At 44.8% G+C, this 17,895-nt stretch overlaps 1 protein-coding gene across 38 annotated transcripts in view; it reads left to right on the forward strand.

Annotated features, from left to right (window-relative positions):
- Positions 1–17,895, forward strand: part of TENM3 (teneurin transmembrane protein 3) — a 2,220,601-nt gene that overhangs the window by 1,831,021 nt on the left and 371,685 nt on the right. The window contains exon 1 of one of the 38 annotated variants that reach the window (XM_075127846.1): positions 17,724–17,851. The exons of 36 other annotated variants lie outside the window; for them this stretch is intronic. The gene's annotated coding sequence lies outside the window, so the exon portion shown is untranslated. Of the gene's footprint in view, positions 1–17,723; positions 17,852–17,895 lie in introns of those variants that run through there. One more of the 38 variants, XM_075127841.1, reaches the window with a different exon arrangement.

Here is a 17,895-nt window from a genome sequence, read left to right on the forward strand (position 1 = left end):
TTTCCAGAGGTGCAGTGTGTCCACTGCTGTTTTGTGTATAGGTCAGTCACTTTTGCCCAGCAGGGTGCTATGCAGTTGTAATTGCACAATTCTCTGGGAACCTGTCCCAGGTTCTTGGCCCAGCTGCCTAAAACAGTGGATTCTGAGAGATTCCTAAAGGTCTTCTGAGAACACTGGGGAAATGAAAAAAGGTCAAACTCCTATAATCCCCCAGGGACATCGCAAAAGTCCTATGGTGCTGGCCATTTCCTAGACCTTTCTCAAAATGAGACCAGGAAGAACATTCAGCTCTCCAAGAAGATTTTTGCTGGAGATTTTGAAAGCCAGTCACAAGGCAACAGAAGTAATTGTGGCAAGACTGCAGAGGATGGTCCTGTAGAACGGGGGGGGGGGCAAACTTTTTGGCCTGAGGGCCACATCGGGGAATAGAAATTGTATGGCGGGCCATGAACGCTCACAAAATTGGGGATGGGGTGCGGGAGAGGGTAAGGGCTCTGGTTGGAGGTGTGGGGGCTGGAGATGAGGAGTTTGGGGTGTAGGAGGGTGCTCTGGGCTGGGACCGAGGGGTTCGGAGAGGGATCAGGGGTGTGGGAAGGGGTGCAGGTTCCGGCTGGAGCTACAGGCTCTGGGATGGGGCTGAGGGGTTTGGGGTGCAGGAGGGTGCTCCGTGCTGGGATTGAGGGGTTTGGAGAGCTGGGGGGATCAGGGCTGGGGTTGGGGCGTGGAGAGAGCCTCAGGGATGCAGGCTCTGAGCGGTGCTTGTCTCAAACTGCTCCCAGAAGCAGTGGCATGTCCCTTCTCTGGCTCCTAGGCGCAGAGAGGCCCCCAACCCTTGTAGCGGGGCCATGCTGCAGCTTCCGGGAGCTGCGTGGTGTGGCCCCCGACCCAGAGCCCTAGTGAGAGCTTGCAGGCTGGCTTAAAATGTCTCTGTGATGTAAGTGTGAAATGGTCACTGTATGGAGAACCACTTTTGGTCTGGACCATGAATACAGACTAGTGGGACTGAGTTGTTCGAGTCTGGCTGCATAATTTCCAGGAGAGAGAGGAGATCTTTGTGTACCTTGTGTAGTGAACTAGCCTTGACATTTCAATATCAGACATTCCTTTCGCTGAGGGGGGAAAAGAATAGTGTTTGCAGCCTTTGGATTTGGGAAGTCCACAGTAGGTCCTATATAGTGTACTGCAAGAACTCGTGATCAAGGTGACCAACCTGCCAGAGATCATTGAAGGGATTTAAAAAGTTGGGGTTCTTGAACATTGCAGGAATCATTGTTAGAACATATGTGCCCATTCTGTGTTCCCTTTCTATCCCCAAACAAGCCTGGAAGTACATAATCAAAAAGGCTTTCTACCTAATAATGAAGCAAGCCTTATTGTATCATCATGAATGTGTATATATAGGGTAGTTAGTCAAAATGCATACTGTAGAATTTCCAAAACTCTGGTCTTCTCAGGAGTGGAAAAAGGGGAACTACTTCCACCCAACAACACTGACATTGAGGGGGTTTCTGTCATTCTGGGTGACCTTTTACTGATTATCCTAATCAGTCTGTTGACCTGCAACAATTGCTAAGTGACTAATATAGCAATTATCTTAGGTAATTTCTTGCAATAAAATTCTCTTATGTTTAGATTTTTTTAATATTGTGTTTTCTGTGTGATTCTTTGAACAATTTACCCCTATTTTCCACCATTTTGAGTCCAAACACAAAGCATGGGTCAGTCAGCCACTGTGCCCACTGAACTGGGCATTTCAGCTTTAATTAGGAACAGCAGCCCATGCAGCCAGAAAGAGGGGAGTTTTTCTTTTATTTTGAATGTTTTATTAATTTAATTGACCTTTTTAATGCATAGGTGACTGTTAGGGAAGTATCTGATATCAGGTGTCAGAATAGTATGAAATTATTTTTATGCCACCTTCCCAAGGCTCTGAGTGTAAGATAAGCAGATATATTAAAACATACATTACTTATAGTTGAACAATTAACTTATAAAACTTCAGGCTAGAAATTTTTCTGACAGACCTACATAAAAGATGACAATGTTTTATGATCTTGTCTAAAAAGCAACAAAACAAAAAAGATCCAGTGGATTATTTTTATGGAGGATTGTTAATCTAGAGGGAGAGCATGGTTGCTTAATATTGTAGAGAACTGAAATTTTTTGACCAAAATTATTTAATGACTTTTCAGTCATCTTCTGTGTTCTAGACAGACAAAAGATAGATATGAAGGACAGCAGCAGCTGAATCCACAATCCCAGCATGTAATTTTGGTTATAATCTACAGAACACTTCCTATAAAAAATATGTGAAATATTTTCCATGGGAATCACAAGGATGCAAATTTGCTTTTTGCCTGTATTTCCAAGGAATGTCTGTGAAGATGTAATTTTGGAAAAGAACCTTGAAAAATATTTTACAATCAGAATTCCAGTTAAACATTTCTAAAGGTCTGAGATGCCAGCTTCATTATTCAGCAGAACAACAGAGTGATTTTTCTGAGAATTTGTTCTCATGTACTAGTAGGACTGCTCTGTTGGTGGTCCTTATCAATTCACAGTGATTTGCAATAGTAGTTTGTCTAGGAAAACCAATTATTTTTGTCAGACCACTATACAAAACTATTTTACTCTAAATATATTGCTTCAGACAGTCTGGAAATACCTTGTTTATTATGTGACTTCTTAAGTCTTGTGTGTTTACATACCAACTTCACTTTTGTTCAGGATTTTTTTTCTTTTTTTGCAGTTTTCATTTACAATAAACTCCTCTTTTCCACAAAAGTGTTAATTTAAAAAAAAGTACTGCTAATCCAAAGGGAGTCTGAGCTGTGGACTCGCGTGTTAAAAATGTAAGTCTGAAGTTGGTCAGTTGGAGGTTGCTTGTATTATGAAGATTAGACAGTCAGTCTCCAGTTTGGGAGTAGTGCTGGCATCAGTTGTACAGGCAACTGCTTCCCTGCCAGATAAAAGCCTATGAGTAGCAGCTGCCAGCAGAGAGGAATGTGAGAAAATGTAAAATTGATATGAAAAAGAAAGGGAAATGATGCTATTATAAACTTCAGAGTTTTCAATTTTTCTCGCTTTAGATGTCCATAGTGAGATGATACATTTCGGTGAATCTAATAAGAGAAACAGAATCCAAATTTGCAATCAGCTTGGGTGTTTTTAAAAAAAAAAATCCAAACTTGTTTTTGTGTTTTCTTCAGTGAAGAATTTAAAATTGTCATGTATCCCTAAGGTAATGTCACTTGTTTTCTCGTAAAATAAAGCAACCTTTGCATGAACAGTGCCAGAGCATTATTTTTAATTGTGATAGTTTATTCTTGATAGCAGAACAGCCTTGGTTGTTCTGAAAGAATTGGGATTAGCTGGGTTCTGTTTTGTTTTTGTTTGTTTGCTGGTGGTTGTTTTTTTTTAAGGTAGCCATCCTCATTTGAAAGAATGTGAATTTCATGCAAATTTTATGTCAGTTCTGAAATGTTTGTTGATTTGAGTCTAACGCACCAGGAGTCTCATGAAATTGTCTTGTTTCTTACCACTTAACCAGCTGTACTATTTCAGTTTCAAATATGAAACCAAAAGTATGTATGCTTCATGTTTTCCAAGAACTGTCTCCTGCATTAAACAGTTGATGGGTCATTGTTAAGTGTAGCCTATTGACTGATTGAGACTATCTTCACTTGAACAAAAAGCCTATGGGCAAATAACTAATTAAAACTGTTTCAGACAATGAAAACCATAACTATTCAGGTTTATATCTTTGATGCATCTAATTTGAGCCTATACCTTAAGCTTAATAATTTTATTTTACACTTGTCCTTTATCTTTTATCTATATGTGGAAATTAGGTATAGGTAGGAAGGGTTTAAGTACAGTATTATATCATTATGTAGGAATATTTTGTTGTATTTCTGTTTCTGAAGTCTTTATTCAGCAGAATGCCATATTGAGTTAATTGGGAGATTTGTGTGAATAAGTACAGAGGGACAATTACTGCCCACTTCCTGCCCAATGTGAGTGCACAAAGCTCAAAAACACAATAGAATGCTGTGTTTTCACTGTGTGTGGGGACAGACAATGAAGATACAAACCAGGGAAATTGTCCAGATGCCTATGCATGAGGGTGGTTTATGCCAGCCCTCATGGGGGAGTCCATCATGTTCAAAAAAATTGTCACTGTCAACTATTTTATATAATAGCAGTAATGTGTATTTTACTCTAACCCTTGACCAACCTCAAACTTCTTCCCTTTTTGTTTCTTATGTACTCTTACATCATCCTCATTGAAATATAGCTTGTAAGTTCTTTGAGACTGTTAAATTCCTAATATACTTTAGGGGAGCTGTAAATTATAAATAATAATTTCAGTAAGATTTAGATAGTGAAAAAGGAAAAAAATAACTACCACTTTTGTATTTGGGCAACAAATTCTGCACTTCTTACCGGGGCCTTATTCTTCTCCCTTCAGAGTGAGTGGGAGTTTTGCCTGATCAATGGCTGAATCCAGTAATACTTATTCATATGAGCCAACCTATTGACTGCAGTAGCATTATTCATGTGAGTAAGAATCACAGGATTTGGACCTAGATTATGTAGTTATAGGTAGTGCGTGCGCGTTTCCTTGCAGATAATTCCTTTAATAACGATAGCATTTGTAGGCATTTATTTCTGTTCTATTGCAAATGATGTTTGGACTTTTTCAAATATATTTCAAGCAGGAACAGTACCTTACTTTCTATATAGTGCTATTATCTAGAAAAACAGTTTCAAAGTTGTTTTTTAGACTTTGCATGAGTGTAGCCTATATATAGGTATTCTCTGCATGCTTGTTTATAATAAAAATGCAGATACCAGTGCTTCTGAAAACTGTGTGCAATTTGCAGTAAAGTGTCATTAACACTAACTAATGGTTTAAGACAAGAAGTAAAGAATGACTTACGGAATTGAAACTGCACAGTACAATTAGATAGGCATACATATAATTAGCTGAGTAGGTACCTGACCAGAAAAGTGTTCCTACATTGTCGATAGCAGTTAATGATAATAAATAGTTAAAAATTAGTTTTTGCGTCCCATTTCTAAATGAGGAGAAGGATGGTCCAGAGATTAGGGTGGTAGCCTGGGACCCAGGAGGCTGGGTTCAAGTCCCTGCTCTGTCCCATGCTTCCTGTGCAGCATTGGGCAAGTCATCGAGTGTCTGTGCTCAGCTGCCTATTGTAAAATGGGAATAATAGTATTTCCCTACCTTGCAGGGATGTTGAACTCTAGGGTATGTCTATATGTCTATTTAGACACTTATGGCTAGCTCAGGCTAAAGGGAGGTTTAATTGGAGTCAGAGGCAGTGCTAGCCCAGGAATATTTACCCCCAAAACTTGTTAAACAGCTAAAAAGGAATACGGGGGGCCCTAATTGAGCTGCTTGGGACCCTAAGCAATTACTTAGTTTGCTTATGCCTAGTGCCGGCTCTGATTGCAATGTAGATGTTTGTGCTCGGGCTGGAGCCCGAGCTTTGGGATCCTCCCACCTTGCAGGGTCCCAGAGCCTGGGCTCCATCTGTAGCCTGGACATCTACACCACAGTCAAACAGACCCTCTGACTCAGGCTGGAGCTCCCTCCTGCACCTTGAACCCCCTCATTTCTGGCCCCACACTCGAGCCCACACCCCGAGTTGGAGCCCTCACCCTCTCCCGCACCCCAACCCCTTGTCCCAGCCCAGTGAAAGTGAGGGAGGGTGGGGGAGAATGAGTGACAGAGGGAGGGGGGCTGGATGAGTGGGCGGTGGGGCCTCAGAGAAGGGTTGGGGCAAGGGTGTTCAGTTTTGTGCAATTAGAAAGTTGGCAACCCTATTTGAAAGACAGCAACTGCAGAATAGGGCTCAATAGCACTACACTGGAGCCTGAGTTTAGTTCTGGCTTAGTGGACAAGTGACGCCTGATGATTGGTGTTTAACGCAACTTAGTGCTACATCAGATTTATTTGTTTATTTATTTTCAACACTGTCCATGAACTCTGACTAGATATCATCCTAAAGTGGTATAATTACCAACACTTGGTCCTTTATGTGCAATTTGTTGCCTTTCATGGCGGGGGTGGGTGGTCTCTATTCCCATTTCATCCCTGGAGACCTTGACATAACTTAAAATACAAATATGAAAAATTCCCATTGTTATGACTAAACTACAGCACTTCCATACCATGAAACTCCCAATGAGCAAACCAGGCAATTTAAAATCCCTCTCTCCAAAAGTTAACCACATTCTCTCCCCCCCGACCCCCTCCAATTTTCAGATGTTTTGGGGAAAAAGAGGCTCTAAAATTTGAGGACTTCTGGACTAGGGAAGGGGAGCCAATTTCAAAGCCTGCAGGTCCCTGCAAAGAATATGCTGACAGCTTCCCTCCTCTCGTTTATACCAGTGGAGCTCTAGCTCAGGTACCTTAATTGATCTAAACTGTGGTATTCTGATATAAAGAAAGAGGCATTCTCGCAGTTACATGGGATCTAGCCATATAGTACCTACGGTTGCCAGGCATCTGGTTTTCGACTGGAACGCCCGGTTCAAAAGGGACCCTGGCGGCAGGTTTGTATAATTTTTGGTGGTGCTCAGAATGTGTCTGTCTCCGCTCGCCCCTCCCCCCCCGCCGCCTTGTAAGCAGATATATATTTTATTAAATAATATAAAAATGGACTGGAAACCATAAGCGTTTTTTTAAATAATGTAAAAATGGACTGGAAACCATAAGCGTTTAACAGTTTTCCTTTATTACACAATATCACTATCCTAAGAAAAAAATATTTAACTAAGAATATCAATGTTGTTAATACTCTTTTGAATACAGAAACAACCAAGCAGCCTTTGATCAGTAACCCTCAAAAGCAAATACTTTCTCAAATAAAAAACAAATATAGCCTCTTCTTTTGCGATGATCAAGAAATTGTTGCTGGGATAAAATGAAGCTACAGTGTGCCAGCACCACAAGGTTACAAGGGCCAATTAAAAGTGGAAAGTCAGAAGCAGCACTCGCCAGGTTCACAATACTGTATTTTGCTGTATCTGTTGTGATGAAGTGGGAATGTTCTTCATGTTTTCTCTGAATACAGTGTGGGTGCCTCAGTTTCCCCTGCAAGGTGCCAACTGAAGGTGTTGTAGAACAAAAAGATCAGGTGGCTTCCTTGCCTGGAAAAGAGACAAAGGCCAGAGGAGGGGCTGGAGAAAGTGTCAGTTTGGAGCTGGCTGGGGAGACGGGGAGAGGCCCAGAACTTGGGTCTGGGCTCCCCATCCCCCAAGATGGACCTGACTGAGGGGTCCTATTTTCTGCACCTACAAGCTCTGTTGTAGACTGTGTTCCTGTCATCTAATAAACCTTCTGGTTTACCGGCTGGCTAAGAGTCACGTCTGACTGCGGAGTTGGGATGCAGGGCCCTCTGGCTTCCCCGGGAGCCCCGCCTGTGCGGACTCGCTGCGGAAAGCGCATGGTGCAGAAGGGGATGCTAAATGCTCCGAGGTCAGACCCAGGAAGGTGTAAGCTTCTTGCCCTGGAGACAATATGCTCAGAGAGAGGAGGCATGCTCCCCCAGAGTCCTGACTGGCTTTATATGAAGTAGTTCCAGAGCATCCCGGCATCCCCTTCCACACCGTGCGCTTCCCGCAACGAGTCTGCATAGGCACTGACACTCCCTTCAGCCCCACCTCTGGCCTCTGTCTCTTTTCCATGCAAGGAGGCTACCTGATCTCTTTGTTCTCCAATACCTTCAGTTTGCACCTTGCAGGGGAGGGGCTCAGACCATCAGTTGCCAGGAGACAGGGTGTCGGCCATTCTCTGTGCAGACAGCATCACACTGGCCCTCTAGGGCTCTGCAACAATCACACACCCTTATCCCGCCACCTCGATCCTTAAGAAATGCATAGGGGAAACTGAGGCACCCACACAGTCTTCAGAGAAAACATTAAGAACAGTCCCACTTAGGAACACCTGTATACAGCCAATTATATACTTTAAAGGGTGTAAAGCAATCAAGTATTGTGCTAAACACGATCATACCTCAAACTGACTGCCAAATTAAAGTTGCGTGTTTTTCCCCTCAGGTGAGGGCTCTGGGGTGGAGCTGAGGTTCACAGTGCAGGAGGGGTTCACAGAGCTGTGGCTCAGGCTTGGGATGCTGGGGGTGCAGGCTCTGGGGTGGGGCAGGGATGAGGAGCTTGGGATGCAGACAGGCTGCCCCAGGGCTAGGGCCAGAGAGGACTCCCCCATCCCCTTCCCACCAGCAGCAGCGAGCTCCAGCGGAGTGACCCCTTCTCTCCCCCCCGCAGCACACTCACTCTGCACCACCGTCACTGCACATACTCCTAGGGCCCCTCTCAGGTCCAGGAAGCCCCCTGACCTCCCCTATGGTGGGTACTGGGGGGTGGGGAGAGTGCTGCCATCATGTGTGGCCTCCACTGCTGCTGCCCCTCACCGTAGCGTCATTGGGGATGGGGCATGGAGCTGCCCCTTGCCCAGCATAGGGCAGGAGTGCTGGCTGCGGGGGGGAGGGAAGGGTGTCACAAAATTCACCCAAGCCCCAGCTGCTCAGGTCCAGGAAGCCCTCCTGTCTCCCCTGTGGTGGGTGGGTAGGTGCTGGGGGGGAGGGGACTGCCATCACATGTGGCTTCCTTCCTCCCCTGCTGCAGCCTGCTGCCCCTCACCGTAGCCTCATGGGGGATGGGGCTGCCCCTTGCCCAGTGTGGGGCAGGAGTGGTGGCTGGTGGGGTGGATCACAGGGTCAGACACTCACTGAAGCACCAGCAGCTGCTCAGGTGAGTGAGTGAGGTCTCCCGCCGGAAGCTCCCTTGGTGTTTCCTCCTGGTGGGTGCTGGGGGACGGGAGGACTGCCAAGCACATGTGTGCCGCCTCCTCCCCGCTCCTAAGGTGGAGCAGCTGCTGGCAGCGCAAACAGCCTAGGGAGAGCCATGCTCCGCTTTCAGTCAGGCAGGGATGCTCTGGGGCTTGGGGGGAGGGGTGCGGGATGCTGCGGGGGGGGACGACGCTCTGGGGGTCAGAGGGATGGGGGGGCAGGCAGGGGCTAGGGGCCACTCCAGGCAGGGCCGGGGGAGAGACCTAGCTCCAAACGTTGGTGGAGCAGGGCCCCCGGCCTTGAATATTCCTGGAGCCCGGGCACCACAGGCCCATACAACTCGCTGCCCCTGCCTGGCGGCTCTGGTCAGTACTGCTGACCTGGTCATGGGGGAGGGATAGCTCAGTGGTTTGAGCATTGGCCTGCTAAACCCAGGGTTGTGAGTTCAATCCTTGAGGGGGCCATTTAGGGATCTGGGGCAAACATTGGGGACTGGTCCTGCTTTGAGCAAGGGGTTGGACTAGATGACCTCCTGAGATCCCTTCCAACTTTGATATTCTTTGATTCTATGATTAAAAGTCTGGTTGGTGGCATAGCAGGACTAAGGCCAGCTCCCTGCGGCTCTCGGAAGCAGCAACATGTCCCCCCTCTGGCTCCTAGGTGTAGAAGTAGCCAGGGGGCACCGGGCACTGCCCTCTCCCCAACTGCCAGCTCCGCAGCTCCCATTGTCTGGAAACTGCAGCAAATGGGAGCTGTGGTGGCGGCACCTGCAGATGGGGCAGCGTACAGAGTCGCCTGGCCGCACCTCCGCATAGGAGCCGGAGAAGGGATATGCCGCAGTTTCTGGGAGTCTCCACCCCTCATCCCCTCCTGTGTCCCAACCCCCTCCCCCAGCCCTGATTTCCCCTCCCATCCTCTGAACCCGGCAGCCGGGTACTCCCAGCCGGCTGAACCCCCCAGCACACTCACTCTGCACCACCGTCACTGCACGTACTCCTAGGGCCCCTCTCAGGTCCAGGAAGCCCCCTGACCTCCCCTATGGTGGGTACCGGGGGGGGTGGAGAGAGCGCTGCCATCATGTGTGGCCTCCACTGCTGCTGCCCCTCACCGTAGCGTCACTGGGGATGGGGCATGGAGCTGCCCCTTGCCCAGCATGGGGCAGGAGTGCTGGCCGGGAGTAACCTTCTGCACCCCAGGTCCCTCATCCCCAGCCCCACCCCAAAGCCCGCACACCCAGCAGGAGCCTTCACACCACCCTGCCCCCCAACACCCTTTCCCAAACCCCTCAGCCCCAGTCCGGAGCCCCCTCCTGCACCCCAAATCCCAGAGCCCACACCCGCACCTCCTACGCCAGCCTTGATCCCCATCCTGCCCTCCAAACCCCTTGGCCCCAGCTCAGAGCCCCTTCTGCACTTCAAATCCCTCATCCCCAGCCCCCACACCAGAGCCCCCATAGCCCCCTGCCCCAGCCCGGAGCCCCCTCATACTCCCCTCATTTCTGGCCTTACCCCGGAACCTGCATCCCCAGCTGGAGCTGTCAACCCCTCCCGCACCCCAATCCCCTGAGCCAGCTCGGTGAAAATGAGCGAGTGAGTAAAGGTGGGGGGGAGAGTGAGTGACAGAGGGAAGGGCCTTGGAGAGGGGTGGGGCAGGGTGTGGGACAATGGTGTTTGGTTTTGTGCAAGTAGAAAGTTGGTAACCCTAATAGTACCTTTCAGTGCTTTAGATGAGTGGATAAGTATTACACCATACTGCCACTTTGCCTCAATTCGAACCTGAAGAGACCGCTCCAGCTAGTGCAAGAAGGGTAATCTCCCTTCCCATTTAATGCAACTTCCAACAAGGAGACTAACATTAGCATCAGCTGCAATGAAAACACCTGTCTACTAAGACTTGGACTGAGGCAACCCAACTCATTTCATACAAGTCACTGATCTGTAATTAGATAAATATTGTTCCCTCTGACTTGGGCTGGATTTAAATATAATGGTTAAAGACTCCACATACCTTTACCAATTCACAAAACAGCCATTTGGCTAAATAGTTACAAAAATTAGTTTGTCTGTATATTTCCCTGTGAATCAAGCACACATGCTGTACTCCTCCAAACTCATTTCTTTCAATTAGCTTTTCATCACTAAATCTCTGATGCCAGTTCCTCCTGGTCCTGAATCCGTCATACACCCACCATGGTCTGTTGTCTGCAGTTAGTATGCCAAATTCTTCTGCATTTGTGGGTGTGTCCCTCATTCTGTATGGGTAGTCTCTATATAAACTGGGTACGCTGGGTTTATGCCAGGATAACTCCACTTAATGGAGTTAGCCTGGTGTCAACAGTGCAACTGTGTGGAGAGTCAAGTCCAGTATGTACTTTGCAAAATATTCTGCTCTATTAACATGGAAGATACGTAGACACATGGTAGATTTTGCTTCCTGGGTATTTGCCACTTGCAATATTTCATATATATTTACAAGGGAAACATGTACTTTTCAGTTTAATTGGCACTATAGCTAGTGAATTTTCATAAATAACTTGCTGGAATTATTCATAAATAAATTGATGGAATTTAGCAGTCACATCACCTACACTTAACAGCACAAACAGGATCGAAGCAAAGGAAATTCCACTGCAGACAGTCCCAAAATTGTCAGAGAGCAAGCGGTCGAGTGTAGTGGCATGCTCCTCTGTACAAAAACAATGTGTGGTTAAAAAGTGTGCAGTGATGGTTGGGTGAGTGAGGGGAGGGGTGGTTTCCAAGAGTAAACTTAAACAGAGTCCTGTTATGTGATAGTTCACCCTCCTCAGAATGGTATGCATATGTGTGTATAAATTGGATATATAGAAATTATGGATCAGGTATAGATGGGAAGTCACAATCAGCTTTCTTCTAAAGTGAAAGTGGAGCCCAAGAAGTAGCACCCCACCCCTTCAGATAACATCTTTACCTCTGACTCTTGGAACATCTGTATAGTTGGAGAGCTCAATGTCCACATGGATTCCTACACAAGCATATAAGCACATTGTCTGTGGGGTTATCATCTCTAGAATAATTCCCCTCCAGGAAAATAGTATTATCAAGGTATAAATTGACAAGCTTATGTAACTTGCTTGTAAATAAGTGTTACAGGTCCGCCTCTCTACCAATCCACAGAGGGCATGAATCTTTCAGAGCCAGCATGAGAGTTTCCCTCTTTATCTCAAGCTATAGCAGTTTACGCTTTTATTTCTGGCAGTTTCTGATTCAATCCCCAGGTGTTAGCCAACATGGTGATTGTCACAAAAGTGTGGGTTTGTCTGGGATTTGAATTGCTGTGGGGCTCAGATGATCAGGACAAGCTTTCTTTGATCAGAGGAAATATGTAACCTACAGGTAAGTGTGTGTTACAGGTCCCCCTCTGTGCCCCGTCCACAGAGAATAATAGTCTGTTGTAGCTATAGCTAGAGACCTATAGGTCAGGAAGCAGCAGCTCTCGCCTTTACACCGTAGCTCTGGAGGTCTCCAATTCAGTTGCCCCATGTGTTGGCCAAGATGGCAGCCGTCACACTTAGGCTTCATAGGTTCTTATTCTTCCAGCTAACTGAATACAGCCTGGTTTTATTTCCCATGGGAGTTAAAAAAACTAAGTGATCAATGAGGTTTGAATAACTATATTCAGGGGGATGTGTGTGTGTATAAATGCATACCTATTTAGAAATATGTATAAATATGAATCTGGGATTTCTAATGCCTTAATGTTTATGCACGATGTATGTAAAATATGTATTTGCAATACATATTTATACCAAAAAGTGCAAACTGAAATTGAGATAATTTAAAGCTGTCTTGTTTCGTCTAGAAGTATTTATACCATCATTAACAGATTTATTGATCACTTATTTGGCCAAGTATGGTTCTAGTCAGCTGCCATGCTCACTGTGACTGTGTCGGATCTCATAAAAAGATAAGTAGAGTTGACGAGATTCCCACAGAAAAGCTCAGTTGGTGCAGGAAATATTTGTATGCAGTGGCGTTGTAGCCATTTTGGCCCCAGGATATGAGAGAGACAAGGTGGATGAGGTAATATCTTTTATTGGAAAAACTTCTGTTGGTGAGAGAGACAAGCTTTCGAGCTGCACAGAGCTTTATGTTAGGTCTGTGAAAGGTTCTTAGAGTGTTACAGCTAAGGGCAAGTCAACCTAAGTTACATCGATGTACAGCAGTGATTAAATTGCTTTTGTATGTCCACACTATGCTCCTTGTGTTGGCAGTGTGCATCTTCCCCACCAACGCTTGCACTGATGCAGAGATCAGTGCACCGTGGGTAGCTATCCCACTGTGCAACTTGCCATCATATAGCCCCGGGTGTTTTGGGTAGGGTTTTCATTGCCTCATGGGGTCAAATGAGTCATGCAGGGGTGACTGGGAACACAGTTTCAACTTCCCATGAGGCAGTTTTCTTCATCCTTTAATTTTACCTGCATCCTGTAATGTTCCGCGCCTCTTTTCAAAAGCCCTGCAAACCCGTGCATCCTCCATCTCTGCGAGAAGCATGGATCCTGCGCAGCTCTGCATTGTTGTAATGAGTGTTGAGAGCACAACATGCCTGATCCTGTAGTATTTGTAAAGCTGCCAGAGGAGCCGTGGGGAACATGATGGTTGCTTGAAGGCTAGCTTGCTGTGGGACATACAAAGAAACAATTCAAGGTGGTTGTTGGCAGCTATGGATGGTTCTGGGCCTGAGAAATGAGCATTGACTGGTGGGATCACGTCGTTATGCAGGTATGGGATGATGAGCAGTGGCTGCAGAACTTCGGATGCACAAGGCCACATTCCTGGATGCAAATCCCTATTTTGGCACCAGACCACCTTGCCACAGAGCACATTAACAGAAAGGGCTACTTTTCTATGGTATTGGTAAATCACCATTGATGTTTTATTGACATCAACGCAGGATGGTCAAGGAAGGTGCATGACGTACACATCTTTAAGAACACAGGCCTATTCAGAATGCTGCAAGTAGGATTTTCTTTCCAGACCAGAGGATTACTGTTGGGAATGTTGAAATGCCAATCGTGATCCTGGGAGAGCCAACCTACCCCTTAGTCCTGTGGCTCATGAAGCAGTACACGGGCCACCTCGACAGAACCATCCTAGAATGCAGGACTGTTCCAGTGGTTTCGACAAAGTGTTGTTCAGTGTAAAATTATTATGGGTGAGGATGAAATGGATTAGTTTGGCAATGTTTGGGGTATCTTAGGGTTGTCCATTATCTTGTAAATATTTGAGACAGGCAGCAATGCCATCTTTGTGAGGCATGCTGGTAACCAGATAGGTGATATCTTGAATGAACTCATACAGAAGAATGATAAAAAGATAAAAACACCATAATCACCTCTGGATGAACACTTTTTTTCAAAAAACAATCACTCTATATCTGACCTCTGGGTCCTCTTCCTCAAAGGAAACCTGCACAAGCCTTTCAAAAGACAAGCCTGGGAGTTTAAATTCATAACTTTGCTAGATACTAAAAATCATGGACTGAATAAAGGTGGATTTATGGCTTATTACAACTTAACCCCAAACCCCCAGTTTTTTCCCCTCATTTCCCACCTATGACTGAAGAGGTGGTAATGGGCCACTTCACCTTGAATAAAAAGAAAAAGAGTACTTGTGGCACCTTAGAGACTAACCAATTTATTTGAGCATAAGCTTTCCTGAGCTACAGCTCACTTCATCGGATGCATACTGTGGAAACTGCAGAAGACATTATATACACAGAGACCATGAAACAATACCTCCTCCCACCCCACTCTCCTGCTGGTAATAGCTTATCTAAAGTGATCACTCTCCTTACAATGTGTATGATAATCAAGTTGGGCCGTTTCCAGCACAAATCCAGGTTTTCTCACCCTCCGCCCCCCTCCCCCCCACAAACTCACTCTCCTGCTGGTAATAGCCCATCCAAAGTGACCACTCTCTTTACAATGTGTATGATAATCAAGGTGAGCACCTTGATTATCATACACATTGTAAAGAGAGGTTTCAGAGTAACAGCCGTGTTAGTCTGTCTTTGCAAAAAGAAAAGGAGTACTTGTGGCACCTTAGAGACTAACCAGTTTATTTGAGCATGAGCTTTCGTGAGCTACAGCATCCGATGAAGTGAGCTGTAGCTCACGAAAGCTCATGCTCAAATAAATTGGTTAGTCTCTAAGGTGCCACAAGTACTCCTTTTCTTATTGTAAAGAGAGTGGTCACTTTGGATGGGCTATTACCAGCAGGAGAGTGAGTTTGTGTGTGTGGGGGGGGGGGCGGAGGGTGAGAAAACCTGGATTTGTGCTGGAAACGGCCCAACTTGATTATCATACACATTGTAAGGAGAGTGATCACTTTAGATAAGCTATTACCAGCAGGAGAGTGGGGTGGGAGGAGGTATTGTTTCATGGTCTCTGTTTATATAATGTCTTCTGCAGTTTCCACAGTATGCATCCGATGAAGTGAGCTGTAACTCAGGAAAGCTTATGCTCAAATAAATTGGTTAGTCTCTAAGGTGCCACAAGTACTCCTTTTCTTTTTGCGAATACAGGCTAACATGGCTGTTACTCTGAAACCTTTCACCTTGAATGGTTCCTTGAAATATGCGTTAACTGCTCACTCTAAACAATTGTATTTAGCTGTAACACTGTGAGTACATTTCCCAGACCTACAGAGGAGCTCTGTTTAAGCTCGAAAGCTTGTCTCTTTCACCAGCAGAAGTTAGTCCAATAAAAGATATTACCTCATCCACCTTGTGTCTCTCATATCCTGGGATGATCACAGCTTAACAACACTGCACACATGATTCAGTAGGTGGCAGTCTGCTCTTCAAGTCAATGCAGAACCAAATTTCTTCAGGATGGAGGGAATATAAAACTATTTACCTCACTGCTAATAATAAAACATTTCATGATGCTTTTCTCAAGAGGTAGGGGCCAGTAGCCTTAGTAAGCTGGCCAAATAGCTGCTTTCAACTACCTGAAAGGGGGTTCCAAAGAGGATGGCTCTAGACTGTTCTCAGTGGTAGCAGATGACAGAACAAGGAGTAATGGTCTCAAGTTGCGGTGGGGGAGATTTAGGTTGGATATTAGGAAAATCTTTTTCACTAGGAGGGTGGTGAAGCACTGGAATGCATTACCTAGGGAAGTGGTGGAATCTCCTTCTTATGAGGTTTTTAAGGTCAGGCTTGACAAAGCCCTGGCTGGGATGATTTAGTTGGGGATTGGTCCTGCTTTGAGCAGGGGGTTGGACTAGATGACCTCCTGAGGTCCCTTCCAACCCTGATATTCTGTGATTCTATGAAACGATAATTGGATCATTCTGTTTGCCTCTATAAATGTCCTTATAATTCTGGTTGGCTAACACATTTTCCACTTTCTGTCCTGAACTCGTGTATAGTATTTCTGCAATTAATGATTAGTGATTAGTGATTCCTGTATCTGTAGTTTTTTCACTTTGTCAAGTTCCCTGTTGTCTTCAGTTGAAAGTTGTTACACGTGTGTCTGATCCTGCATCCAATAAAGTCATGGAAACCCCCCCATTGGATTAAATAGCAATGGACTGTATTGTGGGTATTTTTGTTTTTATTTTGTTTTTTAAATTTATCTTTAGTGTGGAAGATTTGTAAAATCCTATTATATTCTTATCTGAATATACAAAATGAAGAATGAGTACATTGTAAACTTTATAATTGTCATAGTCTGCTGACCCTTTATTTCAATTAAAACACAGATCTGAGAAATGATATTATCTGGGAATTATATTATTATATATACAGTGGGTTCCAGTGTGTGCATATAAGAACTGCTAGTTTGACTCTGTTTTATAACCTGTGCTTCAGTTTAAAGGGGCTGTCCTCTTTCCAGTATGTCCACGCATTACTCTCATTAGTGTTAATGGCAATTATGAATGTATGTCAAAAGGACCTGAGCCTGATTTTGCATTTCTTCCATCTGTAAAACTCCTGTGGACTTCACTGGCAGTTTATGGATGTGGAAGTGCTGCAATATCAGGTGGATGCATGAGACTTGTTTGTATCAGGTTTCAGAGTAGCAGCCGTGTTATTCTGTATTCGCAAAAAGAAAAGGAGGACTTGTGGCACCTTAGAGACTAACCAATTTATTTGAGCATAAGCTTTTGTGAGCTACAGCTCGTCCGATGAAGTGAGCTGTAGCTCACGAAAGCTCATGCTCAAATAAATTGGTTAGTCTCTAAGGTGCCACAAGTCCTCCTTTTCTTTTTGTTTGTATCAGTTAGTTAAACCACTTTGTAAGCTGTCCATCTTCTTCTCATAAATGGAAAGCTGTCCAAGACACAACCAGTTTTGCTTAAGTGAAATGTGTGACAAATTCCATAGCTTGCATCTAAATTATATTAGATATGTGATGTATACATGTTGGCAGGACAATGTTCTTTTTTTTTATTTGGTCAGGAAAAGATTCTTTTGTGACAATCCAAGGAATAGAGCTTCCTGATTAAATCTCTCTTCTCTCTATCTAGAGAGTTTAGAAATATTGTCATTATCAAAAACATTTTTGTGGCATGTCTTTTATGTTTGTGTAAATAAAATGTGTCATACTGCAAATCTTTAAGCATAAGATTATTTGAAAATCTGTGGTTTTGACATGGTAAATTAACATCACAGAAGAGTTATCTGTATATTTAAAAGCAACTGCAGTAGGATATTTGGCAACCAGAGATGACTTTAGAAGAATATTGGGAATGAGTTGGATTTTTTTTTCAGATTTGTGTATGACTGAAGAATGATAACTATAGAAGGCACTTTTGTAGTTTAGAAAGGGTTAAGGAATGCCAAGCCCAGCCTCCCTCGCTTGCCTGGGTGTAAACAGAGGAGCCTCAGCCTATCATGTCTGATTGCTGTTATGTGCTTGAGGAGAAAGCCAGACTCTGTAACATGATACATTATATAGACTGATTCAACTTGGAAACGCCGTGATCTGCGCTTCACATCCAGACAGAAGGAGGAATCACCACGGAAAGGTGGGTGACTGAAAACCAACCCTTTTGACCTTACAGCTGAGCCA

This window comes from Caretta caretta, chromosome 4 (genome assembly GCF_965140235.1).
Source record: "Caretta caretta isolate rCarCar2 chromosome 4, rCarCar1.hap1, whole genome shotgun sequence".
NCBI classification, from domain to species: Eukaryota; Metazoa; Chordata; order Testudines; family Cheloniidae; genus Caretta; species Caretta caretta.